Source organism: Carcharhinus amblyrhynchos, unplaced genomic scaffold (assembly GCF_965287045.1).
Source record: "Carcharhinus amblyrhynchos unplaced genomic scaffold, sCarAmb.v2.hapA scaffold_42, whole genome shotgun sequence".
Classification (NCBI taxonomy): domain Eukaryota; kingdom Metazoa; phylum Chordata; class Chondrichthyes; order Carcharhiniformes; family Carcharhinidae; genus Carcharhinus; species Carcharhinus amblyrhynchos.
This window is the reverse complement of record NW_027649783.1, coordinates 1,851,536-1,864,014: the sequence shown is the minus strand read 5'-3', so window position 1 is coordinate 1,864,014 and position 12,479 is coordinate 1,851,536. Positions and strand designations below refer to the sequence as shown.

The 12,479-nt window shown below is 46.4% G+C and overlaps 7 non-coding genes across 7 annotated transcripts; 2 read left to right on the top strand and 5 right to left on the bottom strand.

The window, feature by feature from the left end:
- Window positions 1-919: 919 nt before the first annotated feature.
- On the bottom strand, window positions 920-1,001 carry trnas-gcu (transfer RNA serine (anticodon GCU)). The gene has a single exon. It is a non-coding gene; the product is annotated as a tRNA-Ser (tRNA).
- A 740-nt stretch (window positions 1,002-1,741) lies between these two features.
- trnam-cau (transfer RNA methionine (anticodon CAU)) lies at window positions 1,742-1,813 on the bottom strand. Its single transcript has one exon. It is a non-coding gene; the product is annotated as a tRNA-Met (tRNA).
- A 2,748-nt stretch (window positions 1,814-4,561) lies between these two features.
- trnar-ucu (transfer RNA arginine (anticodon UCU)) lies at window positions 4,562-4,650 on the bottom strand. Its single transcript is given in 2 exon segments — window positions 4,562-4,597; window positions 4,614-4,650. It is a non-coding gene; the product is annotated as a tRNA-Arg (tRNA).
- Window positions 4,651-5,642: 992 nt separating this feature from the next.
- trnas-gcu (transfer RNA serine (anticodon GCU)) lies at window positions 5,643-5,724 on the bottom strand. The gene has a single exon. It is a non-coding gene; the product is annotated as a tRNA-Ser (tRNA).
- Window positions 5,725-6,069: 345 nt separating this feature from the next.
- Window positions 6,070-6,141, top strand: trnaw-cca (transfer RNA tryptophan (anticodon CCA)). Its single transcript has one exon. It is a non-coding gene; the product is annotated as a tRNA-Trp (tRNA).
- Window positions 6,142-6,741: 600 nt separating this feature from the next.
- Window positions 6,742-6,823, top strand: trnas-uga (transfer RNA serine (anticodon UGA)). Its single transcript has one exon. It is a non-coding gene; the product is annotated as a tRNA-Ser (tRNA).
- A 1,184-nt stretch (window positions 6,824-8,007) lies between these two features.
- Window positions 8,008-8,098, bottom strand: trnar-ucu (transfer RNA arginine (anticodon UCU)). The gene is given in 2 exon segments: window positions 8,008-8,043; window positions 8,062-8,098. It is a non-coding gene; the product is annotated as a tRNA-Arg (tRNA).
- Between the last annotated feature and the right edge of the window lie 4,381 nt (window positions 8,099-12,479).

Here is a 12,479-nt window from a genome sequence, read left to right as displayed (position 1 = left end):
CAGTTTAGGCACACACTAACGACATGAAGCACTAGGCCAATCTCGAACAACCAAGAGCAGCCCCAGTACGACCCATCGCGTGTATGCCCCTCGTTGGACACGAGGCGGACCGACGTAAACCTGTGAATGAAAAGAGAAAAAACATTATTATCATCCCATATCCTTTTCCATTACCAGGGACGCCCCAATGCTAATGAACCTTATTTAAAACAATTTCCTATATCCTCCCATCTCCAACCCACTCATGTGCCTGTCTCAGTTACTCTGAACCAACTCCAGCGCGCCTGCCTCTGTTTTTTGTTCACTCCGTTTAAAGTCCGAGAGGCCGCGATCAGGTTCTAAATAAATTATCAATGCAATAGCCGGGAATCGAGCCCGAGTCAACAGTTTAGAAGGCAGGTACACTCACCACAATACCACCATCGCCCGCTCTGAGTAAATAATCGTTATTTGCATTGGTTTTAATTACGGAACTTCCGTCGGTCCTGCACCGATAACAATCCCACCCAGCCTGTATCCTCATAACCCCACATATTTACCGTGCTAATCCCCCTGACACTGAGGGACTATTTAGCGTGGCCAATCCCGCTAATACGGCACTAATTTTCATGGCTGAGCTGCCGATTCTGGAAAGACAAAATGTGCCATTCGGGCCGCAAATGAAGCTGGAGTCTGCTTTGGATCTTGTGAAACCACATGTTTACCTGGTGGCAAACTCCTGTCCAAAACTGGGGTCCTGACTTGAATCGATCGTCAGCTCCAGTTTCTCATGGGATTAGAAATATGGGAATGTGGAATTGTTCTGGAACATTCACCCCTCCAGCCTGTGTGTCCAAACTTCATCTTGGTTCCGTGAAACTCAAAACACTGAGCGAATCATCAGTTCTCCGGCAATAAGGAGACAGAACAAATACACCACCGACGAGAGTGGGATTCGAACCCACGCGTGCAGAGCACAATGGATTAGCAATCCATCGCCTTAACCACTCGGCCACCTCGTCATGCAGCAGCTGCTCCCCAAACCACCTCTTGTGTTTTAACATCCGTAACAAAGAACACATTTCTCCCGCAGGATAACGCTGCCTTTCTGCTTTCTCTTGATTCGTTGTTACTTTTCCATTTGATGTAAATCCAGAGAAAGTAAAGAGAGAGACAGTTCACCTCTCTGCTCCCGGTTCGGTTTTGAATTCACCGAACATGACCCTGATGTAAAACAGAGCAAGTGCTGTGAGTTTGTGGAGCAACAGGAGAGAGTCTGACCTCCCAGTAGAGGGCTGTGTGTCCGAATCACGGAGCTTTTCTGTGTCGGTCTTTGGATTTTGGTTGTTTGCGATTGTTCCTGAAATGACAAATTCCAAATCTGGGATAGAAATGAAATTTTAGGGATGATCCGATTCTCATGCTTAGTTATTTTTAATAAACTTCTCTATTTGAACAATGTGTGAGGGATATGATTTGTCCAGTGTCGGGAAAGTTCGAGCAAGGTTCACAGTCCCAGTTGTTTCTGGGAGCCATCAATGGGGAGAGCTGACTGGCTGTGATTTAACCAGAGGATTCACACCTCAGGAGAGGAGCAAGACTGAGAAGGCGGAGCCTTCATGATCAATCTCAACTGAACCGGGAACTGATCCCGCGCTGTTGGCTGAATAAACTGTCCAGTCAATCGAGACAAATGCTCTGGGCTACTCATTAATGAAAACTAAGACCATCACTGTTTCTATTTGATGGAGTGAGTAGGTGATAGCAGAGGATGGTTTCGATCCATCGATCTCTGGGTTATGGGCCCAGCACGCTTCCGCTGCGCCACTCTGCTCCCAAAGTCAACCCCTCCCTGCTTATTACTGCTGCTCGCGAGCCAGGAATCTATTCACTGTCTCTTTTTATTACAAACAAAACCCTGGGAAGCTCACCCTGGCTGGATAATAACACTTAACATCACTCCGAATGTAACAGACAGAGAACAAACACACAGAAAAACAATAAAAAAAACTATTAGGAGACACTCACAATGAGAGACAGAAAATATTCGAGCAAACCGGCAAAACACTGAGATGGAGAAACTGATTAAGTATGAAAAGGGATTTTCTGTTCCACAAAGATAGGCCCTGTTTTGAAATGTATGTTCTGTTGTGTAACTGTGCTCTCTGCTGTGTAACTGTTCTCTCTGTTTGGAACTGTGACTCTCCCGTTGACAGATCTTCACTGTGGTTCTGACAAATTCTTCCCTGTTGTGTAAATGTGTTCCCGGTTTGTAAATATCATCCGTCTTGAGCAGAAGTTTTTACTTTTTTTGTGTGAAATGTTCCCTGTTGTTCTGTGAAGATGTTTTCTGTGGGAAAAAATCGACGGAAATTTGAAGGCCGCCATTTCTGAGGCTTGCTTTCAATTCCAGCATTGTTTGGGCCGAATGGCCTCCTCCTGTTTCTGTTTTCTATCCATGTGCCTATGTGTTAAATCAGTGAATTTGAATTTCACCAGCTGCCGTGGTGGGATTTACTCCGTGTCCCCAAAGATTAGCGCGGGCCTCTGGATTACCAGCCCAGTGACATCACCTTTCATCCCTGTAAACAAAAACAGTTCATTCAGCTCAGCATTAAACCTCTTCCTGAGGAGATTAGAATTCCTGCCACAGAATTTCAATTAGCCGATTGATGCAAAGCATTTTGTCCTCGTTTGGAACATTAACAATTTATCCAGATCAAACATACATTGTGGAACAGTTCTGACCGAAAAAAAATGAGATAAGTGAGAATTAAATGAACAAAGTTACAAGGAAAGTAATTCTGAGAAAGCTGTTTGGAAGAAATAGTGGATTTCAGTTAACGGGCGAGGGAATTGGACTTTTAATTCCAAATGTCTTTATTGATGTCAAATTTCGCCATCTGCCTTGGTGGTGGTGGTGGTGGTGGTGTGTGTGTGTGTGTGTGTGTGTGAGAGAGAGAGAGAGAGAGAGACTCTCACATGATCAATCTGTTTGACTGATTATGAATTAGTCCTTCATGTTCCCTCATAAACACTGTGATCCCTTGTCTTTGTGAATTCCTCAGATACACTTGTACCACTGAGACTCTGGTGTGGGGGTGGAGGGTGGGGTGAGGTTTGAAGGCGATGCCGCAGGGTGCTCAGTGTGAAAACAGACGGTTTTAAAGCCGGGAAGTGAAAAGTGAACTTGTCTGTGTGAAGATCACAGAAAAGCTCTGTCTGGTGCTGCGTCCAAGAGACAAGTTTTGGTTTGTCGGTAAATGAACTCCTGCAATGAAAGCACAAAATCAGAAAGTGGAAATGCTGGAAATATTCAGCAGCTCCGAAAGCAGCTGTGGAGAAATATCCCTATCGCCAGGATGTAACTCTTCAATTGCAGAGTTCACATTTCTCAGATCTCTCAATCTTAGCACCTTCGGGTAAGGAACAGGTAGAGCGGGAATTGGGTCTGTGTTGACTTGAGCAAACCGAGCAATGCACAAACGCAGTAAACAGGAGATCCCGGTTTCAAATCCAAGCGAGAACTTTGAGGCCTTTCAAGTGATCAGTGCAATTGTACAAGTCACAATATCCCATCCTTGCTAATCAGTATTGGCTTTCCCTTTACAGTGGATGATCTACAGAGATAAAATATATTTCGAGACTCCCCACAAATATCTCTACTATTTACACGATCCGGGTATTTTCACCATTTGCAGAAAAAAACAAAATCTGCAATAAATCTAATGCTGTAAATGCATAAATACAGCTTTCCATTTTTTTCCTCAGGGAATTTCTAACACAGTCGAATGGCCTTAGAGTCACACAATCCCAACAGTGCTGAAGGAAACCATTCTGACCATCGAGTTTGTACCGACTCTCCAACAGAGAATCGCACACTGGACCTATCCCCGCGGTGCCACACATCCACCCCGGTAATCTCCCTATACAAACACCTTGGGGACCAAGGGACAATCCAGCATGGCCAATCCACCCAACTTGCTCATCTTTGGACTGTGGGAGTAAACCAGATCACTTGGTTTCCTGCGTTAATTTGCCTGGATCAGTATAGATTGAACAGAACTGCAGAAGGTTAGCACCATCCAGGACAAAGCACCCCACTTCATTCGCTTCCCACACATAAAAAATCACTTCCTCCACACAATGACAGCAGTGTGCACCATCTACACGATGCAGCAACTCAGCAAGGCTACTTTTCCAGCAGCTTCCAAACCCATGACTACGACAGCCTGGAAGGACAAGCGCAGCAGACACATCAGAATAACACCCCTACATTGCAGGGCACTGATATTTATTTATTGATTTATAAATTGCTGTTGTTGTGTGTGTGTTCTTAAACCTTTTTTTATCTTCCAAAAGGAGTGAAATCTCGAATTGAAAATGATGTTACTATTTCTAACCCAAACAGTCAATGTTGTATTAAACCGGGGTTTGTGATTTATTCTCGAGTCAGTGGTTTCCCTGGGAGCCGGGTTAACAGAAACAGCATGGAGAGATGGCAGAGCAGGAAATGTCGGTGCTGAAGGTGAATCACATCAATGAGGCAGCAAACTGTTTACTACGAATCTGATCCAAAATCCGACTCTGGTGGGATTCGAACCCACAACCTTTGAATGGTTAATTTAATTATTTAGAAGTCCAATGCGCTTTCCGTTGCGCCACAGAGCCACGTGCTGGGAGTTTACTTTCCTTGTCCATATATGGATTTTTGACAATGTAGAAACTATTCGTAAGTTGAACAATCTCATAGTTTAAACATCAAGAACTGTTAAGAATATGGTGTAACAGACATAACTAGGGCGTAGAGAAAGATCAACTTAATGCGAGATAATCCATTCAAGGTAAGTCTGTGAATTCAGATGTTCAGGATCCAGTCACAGAGGGAGGTGCCGAGGCCCAGGCCACAGAGTTTGGAGAGGAGTTTTGTGGGAATAGTAGTGTTGAAGGCTGAGCTGTAGTCAATAAATAGGAGTCTGACTTAGGTGTCCTTGTTATCTAGGTGTTCCAGGATTCAGTGCAAGGCCAGGGAAATGGTGTCTGCTGTGGACCTTTTGTGGCAGTTGGTACTGGCCTGTTAGACAGCAAGTCATTGTCTTGTGAGATGGTCAAAGGTTGTGGGTCCGAATCTCATCTGAGTCCGCTTTTGGGATAAAATGTGAAGAAATTAGGAACTGGTGTGTCAATCTTCTCAGAGAAATAAAACTGCCGCCTGGAACTTCAGAGAGGGCCCTCAGTGTAAAAGGACGGCATTCGGCCCATCAAACCTGCACCGACAACAATCCCATCCAGGCTGTATCCCCGTGACCCCACATGTTTACCATGCTAATCCCCCTGACACTAAGGGGCTATTTAGCATGGCCAATCCCGCTAATACAGCACTAATTTTCAGGGCTGACCTGCCGATTCTGGAAAGATAAAATCTTGCCACTGGCGTCTGCTTTGGAGATTCCGAAACCACGTTTTTGCAGGGTGGTGAACTCCTGTCCAAAGCTGGTAACCTGACTTGATTCGAGTTTCTCCGAGGATGAGAATTCTGAGAATGTGGAATTGTTCTGGAGCATTCACCCCTCAAGCCTGTGTGTCCAAACTTCATCTCGGTTCTGCGAACCTTAAAACACTTAAACAAGCCATCAGTTTAAGGGTCAGAGTAAATACATCACCGACGAGGATGGGATTTGAACCCACGCGTGCAGAGCACAATGGATTAGCAGTCCATCGCCTTAACCACTCGGCCACCTCGTCATGGAATAATTTGGCACCAAACTTTGACAAAGGGTCATCTGGACTCGAAATGTCAGCTCTTTTCTCTCCTTGCGGATGCTGCCAGACCCGCTGAGATTTTCCAGCGTTTTCTCTTTTGACTTCTCACCAAACCAGCTCTTGTGTTTTAACACCCGTAACAAACAACATGTTTCTCCCGCAGGATAATGTTGTGTTGCTGTTTACTCCTTAATCTCGGTTCGCTGTTACTCTTCCATTCCATGTCTAACCACAGAAAGTAAAGAGGGAGACAGTTCCATTCCCTGGGCCCTGTCTGGTTTTGAATTGGCCGAACGTAACCCGGATGTTAAAAGCAGGAAGCAGTGGGAGCCTGTGGCGCAACGGTAGCGCGTCTGACTCCAGATTAGAAGGTTGCGTGTTCAAATCACGTCAGGCTCATGAAACTTTTCTGGGTCGGATTTTGTATCTGGGTAAAGTTAATTGTCCCCGAAATGACAGATTTCAAAACGATGGTAGAAATGATATTTTAGGGATACTTCCGCTTCGCATGCTCAGATTATTATTGCACAGTTTTATATCTGAAACAATGTGTCAGAATTGTGAGGTGTTCATTTCTTGCAAAGTTAAAGCAAGGTCCACACTCTCAGATGTTTCTGTGGGTCATCAAAGGAGAGAGAGCTGACCGGTGGTGATTTAACAGGATAATTCACACCTCAGGAGAGGAGCAAGGATAAAAACAATCTCAGACGATACAGGAATTAATCCCGAGCTTCTGGCTGAATAAACTGCCCAGCCAACTGAGCTAAACACTTATTTGATAAAAGGGGAACTCTCCGAAAGTTCATGCTGCCAAATAAACCTGCTGGGCTTTAACCTGTTTTAGTGAGATTACTTACTGTGAGCCTGGGATAAATGTGCTGTGTTCCCCGTTAATGAAAATCAAGACGATGAAACAAATTTACTGTCGAGAAAACTCAGAGTTGCCTTTGGGCAGCAGCCGAATGTTACTATTTAATGTTAGTGAAACCACCCCAAGCAGCTGCGATGGCCGAGTGGTTAAGGCGTTGGACTTGAAATCCAATGGGGTTTCCCCGCGCAGGTTCGAGCCCTGCTCGCAGCGAGTCTGATGTGCAGTGTTTAGAAGTTGCAATTTGTTTACTGGGGGAACCGCTAAACAAAAATTGTAACTGTTAATTTTCGGGTAGCGCAGTGGTTATTACTGCTGTGTCACAGCTCCAGCGACCTGGGCTCGATTCCCGGCTTGGGTCACTGTCTGTGTGGAGCTTGCACATTCTCCTCGTGTCTGCGTGAGTTTCCTCCCACAGTCCAAAGATGCGCGGGTTCGGTTGATTGGCTGTGCTAAAAATTGTCCTGAGATGAGTAGGTTAGAGGGATTAGTGGGTAAAATATGTAGGAATATGGGGGTAGGGCCTGGGTGGGATTGTGGTCGGTGCAGACTCGATGGACCGAATGGCCTCTTTCTGTACTATAGGATTTCTAAGAGAACATGGTAACCGATGATGGTTTTGATCCATCGACCTCTGGGTTATGGGTCCAGCTTCTGCTGCGCCACTCTGCCCCGAACGTTACCACTTCCTGCCTATCCCTGCTGCGCGGGAGAGAAGAAACTATTCATTGTATTTTTATTTCAAACCAAACCCACGTGTTGGGAAGCGCACCCTGGCTGGACAGTAACACTTAACAGCAACCCGAATGTAACAGGCAGAGAAAAACACACAGAAAAGTAGTAAGAGATGATCAGGACACACACAGAGCGATAGAAGGGTAGCACCATCCAGGACAAAGCATCCCACTTCATTCGCGTCCCACGCATAAAAATTCACTCCCTCCCCTCCCGACACACAATGACAGCAGTGTGCACCATCTACACGATGCAGCAACTCAGCAAGGCTCCTTTTCCAGCAGCTTCCAAACCCATGACTACGACAGCCTGGAAGGACAAGCGCAGCAGACACATCAGAATAACACCCCTACATTGCAGGGCACTGATATTTATTTATTGATTTATAAATTGCTGTTGCATGTTCTTTAACCTTTTTTTATCTTCCAAAAGAAGTGAAATATCGAATTGAGAAAGATGTTACTGTTTCTAACACAAACAGTGAATGTTGTATCAAACTTTAAGATAGCCCCCGGGGTTGGCCATTTATTCTCGAGTCAGTGGTTTCCCTGGGAGCCGGGTTAACAGAAACAGCATGGAGAGATGGCAGAGCAGGAAATGTCGGTGCCGAAGCTGAATCACATCAATGAAGCAGCAAACTGCGACGAATCTGATCAAAAATCCGACTCTGGTGGGACTCGAACCCACAACCTTTGAATAGCTAATTTGTTATTATTTAGAAGTCCAACGCGCTTTCCATTGCGCCACAGAGCCACGCGGAAAGTATGTACTTTACTTGTCCATATATGGATTTTTGACACTGTAGAAACTATTGGTAAGTTCAACAATCTCATAGTTTAAACGTCAAGAACTGTTAAGAAGAACTTCACTGATTGCAACTCGTGTTGGAACATCTTATTTCTGTTGAGTGAGCTGTGGAAATACACACCTTTATACAGGAAATGTGTCCATCACAGAATGACCCTCCCTCCCTCTCTTCCTCATTCTTCTGTACAGCTTGGAGTCAAATCTCAAAGGTTTGATAAGCCGGGAGACACATTCTACTCCATCTGTCACAGGGCTGATCAGAACCTGTTCCCTGTAAAACATTTGCACAGAACACAACACAAAGCTGGAAGCTGCAAACCTGAAACACAAACAGAAAATGCTGGAAATGCTCAGCAGGTGAGGCAACATTTTTGAAGAATGGAGATTTCTGTAAAACCAGCTCCTGAAACACAGCACAGCTGCACAGTTTAAAGTTTCCTTTCATTCACAATGGATGCTCCATTCTATGATTTTGAATAATTCAAGTTGATAATCTGCATTGTTATTCTAGTCGCCACCGATTCAGTGAATTGAACCGATATTGAACCGATTCAGTGTCTATTGTACACATCTTTGGAAACTGAAGGAATATTTAACATGGCCAATCCACCTAACCTTCACACCTTTGAACCATGGAAACAAACCAGGGCAACTAGAGGAACCTCTGGGGGAGAATATGCAAAATCTGCACAGTCAGCAAAGGCCAGGACCAAACCCGGGTCTCTGGGGTGATGAGGCGGGAGAGTGGGATTAGATAGCGTGCAGCTTCAATCGTGCAGTGCAAAGCTGATGGGCCGAATGGACTGTTACTGCATTTTAACGATTCTGTGGTTTGGGAATCGAAAGCATGATCGCATTGAATGGAGCAGCAGGCTTGAGGGGCCATGTAGTTCAGTTCTGATCAGATTTATTGTGCTGCTGTGTCCAGGAAGCTGCTAATTGATTTCTCGTCATTAAATCAGAATTCACTCCAAATACACTTAATGCATCAACTTAATGCATTGTCAGTGACAAACACTGACTCGTGGTTAAGCAATTTCTCAATTTTAATATTCTTATCCGTGTTTCCAAATCCCTCCATGTCCTCAGCTCTTCCTGCCTTTCGTCATCTCCAGCCTAACAATTCTCTGAGATATCTGAGCTCCTCTGATTCTGCCTTCGTGAGCATCTCTGATTTGGTTCACTCCAGCAGTGATTATAGTTCTTTCAGCTCTCTGGGTCTCAGCTCTGGAATTCCCTCTCTAATCTCCCCTGATTCCAGCTTACTTTCCTCTCGTTCATTTTTGTTGCCTGTCCGCTTAAATTAATTCCTAATTCCTATCCCGCGGGTTTCACATTTTGAATTCTGTGACTTTCATAAGAACATAAGAACATAAGAAATAGGAGCAGGAGTAGGCCAACTAGCCCTTCGAGCCTGCCCCGCCATTCAATAAGATCATGGCTGATCTGTCGTGGCTCAGTTCCACTTTCCCGCCCTCTCCCCATAACCCTTAATCCCCTCTCTCATCAAAAACCCATCAACCCGCGTCTTAAAAATATTTAGCGAGGCAGCCTCCACCACTTCAACGGGCAGAGAATTCCAGAGATTCACCACCCTTTGAGTGAAGAAGTTCCTCCTCAACTCCGTTCTAAACCGCCCCCCCCCTCCCCTTTATCTTGAGGCTGTGCCCCCTAGTCCTACTATCCTTTCTGAGCGGGAAGAGTCTCTCCACCGCTATCCTATCCATCCCATTCATCATCTTACAAGTCTCAATGAGATCTCCCCTCATTCTTCTAAACTCGAACGAGTACAAGCCTAATCTATTCAGCCTCTCCTCATAGCTCAACCCCCTCACCTCTGGCATCAGCCTAGTAAACCTCCTCTGCACTCCCTCCAAGGCTAAAATATCCTTTCGGCAGTCCTTTGTCCGCTTTAACTGCCATCAACGAATTATAATTGTACAATTATAATTATCTGTGCGGTTCCACTTTAAGGATTCTTTCCGTCTCCAGCGCTTGGATTTCTCATTGGTTCCAGCTCCGGATCGAATTGAATGACGAAATGACGCTGGGCTGGGAGTGACGTTGCGCCAGTCGCGCAGTCGCGGCACATTCCAAATGGTCAGTGCGTTTCGATTGGCTAAAGAAGATGTCAATCACTTAGAGGGCGTGTGTAGCAACACGGTCTGCGATTGGTTACAATTGGCAGCGTCATTTTCAATGGTCTCGCCCTTCAGACTATGGAGCTCTCGGATTGGGTGAAGTAGCTGTCACTCAACCTGCGCCGAGCGGCCATTGGATAACGGTGATGCGGCGATTCCCGATTGGTTTCCCAGCTGCCGGTCATGGGCGGGGATTTCCCCTGGGCCAATCAGACACGCGCGGAGCGGCAGCGAATGTCCCGCCAGTGGCTTCAGTCCCCGGGCCCGGATCCTGAGCCCGCGGCGGGGCTCCGGATGGGGGAAGGGTTTTGGGAGCGGGAATCCCGTCCCGCCCGGCTGGAAATGGGGCGGCCCGGTGGCACAATGGTTCTCACCGCTGCCTCACAGCGCCAGGGAGCCGGGTTCGATTCCCGGTTTGGGTCACTGACTGTGGGGAGTTTGCACGGTCTCCCCGTGGGTTTCCTCCGGGATCCTCCCACAGCCCAAAGATGTGCGGGTTGGGTGGATTGGCCGGGCTAAATTGCCCCTTGTCGTTTCCAGGGGCACCAGCCAGGGTAAATGCATGGGATTATGGAGATAGGACTTGGGTGGGATTGTGGTTGGTGCAGACTCGATGGGCCGAATGATCGCCTTCTGCCCTGTGGATTCTATAAATCCGCAGCTTAGTCTTTCCAATGGCAGCTTCCTGTGTAAACATGTATTGCTGCAGTTCCCCAGTCTTTGTGCTGCAAACCTGGTGGAATCAGACCAAATCAGCCCAGAAACTGGGATCTTCCTGTGCTTTGGGTGGGGCTCAGTGTCACACCGGGTTTTACAGCACCTCACTTTGCAGAGGCTGTGGTTAGATATTGTGATCTTCCTGTCTTTTGGGGGTGGGCCTTGGTTACTCTAAGTGGATCTCCCTTATGGTTTGGTTCTAATTCCAGCCTCTCTCTCTCTTACAGTCAGTCTGGGTGTTCCTGACTGAGCAGAATGGCCTGATCTCACCACACACATTGAGATGGAGGAGCTGCTGCTGGAGATGAAGATGATTGAGAATTCCAGCCTTCTCTACACTCATTTACTGAGGCCCAGCCCTTTATTCATCATCAGTTTTCCCCGGATGTCAGGTACATTAACATCTTCATCTGCTGTGCACACTGACCTGACAGTGGGAAGGTATTGGAGCAGGATGGTGCAGTCAACCATGTCAAAGGCGTGGACATTCAGCTGGGTAAGACTGCACTCACCTGGTTCCATTCTTATCTTTCTGATCATATACAGAATATCACCTGCAATGGTTTCTCTTCCCACTCCTGATCTGTTACCACCCAAATCGCCCTGGGATCTATCTTTGGCTCCCTCCTATTTTTCATCTACACCTTACCCCTCAGTGACAGTATCTGAAAGCACAGTGTTAGTTTTCACATGTATGCTGATAACTGCTGTTCGTAATCTTTATTAATGATCTGGATGAGGGTATAGTTGGGTGGATTAGTAAGTTTGCTGATGACACCAAAGTCGGAGGTGTGGTAGATTGTGAGGAAGGGTGTCGAAGTTTGCAGGGTGACTTGGACAGGTTGCAGAGCTGGGCCGCGAGGTGGCGGATGGAGTTTAATGCGGAGAAGTGTGAGGTAATCCATTTCGGTAGGAATAACAGATGTGTTGAGTATAGGGCTAACGGGAGGACTTTGAATAGAGTGGAGGAGCAGAGGGATCTAGGTGTATGTGTACATAGATCCCTGAAAGTTGGGAATCAAGTAGATAAGGTTGTTAAGAAGGCATACGGTGTCTTGGCGTTTATTGGTAGGGGGATTGAATTTAGGAGTCGCAGCATCATGTTGCAACTGTACACAACTCTGGTGCGGCCGCACTTGGAGTACTGTGTGCAGTTCTGGTCCCCACATTACAGGAAGGATGTGGAGGCTTTGGAGAGGGTGCAGAGGAGGTTTACCAGGATGTTGCCTGGTATGCAGGGGAGGTCCTATGAGGAGAGACTGAGGGATTTGGGGTTGTTTTCACTGGAAAGAAGGCGGCTAAGAGGGGATCTTATAGAAACATATAAGATGATTAGAGGTTTAGATAGGGTGGATGGTGATAGCCTGTTTCCTCGGATGGAGAAATCTAGCACGAGGGGGCATGGCTTTAAATTAAGGGGGGGTAGTTATAGGACGGATGTCAGGGGCAGGTTCTTTACCCAGAGGGTG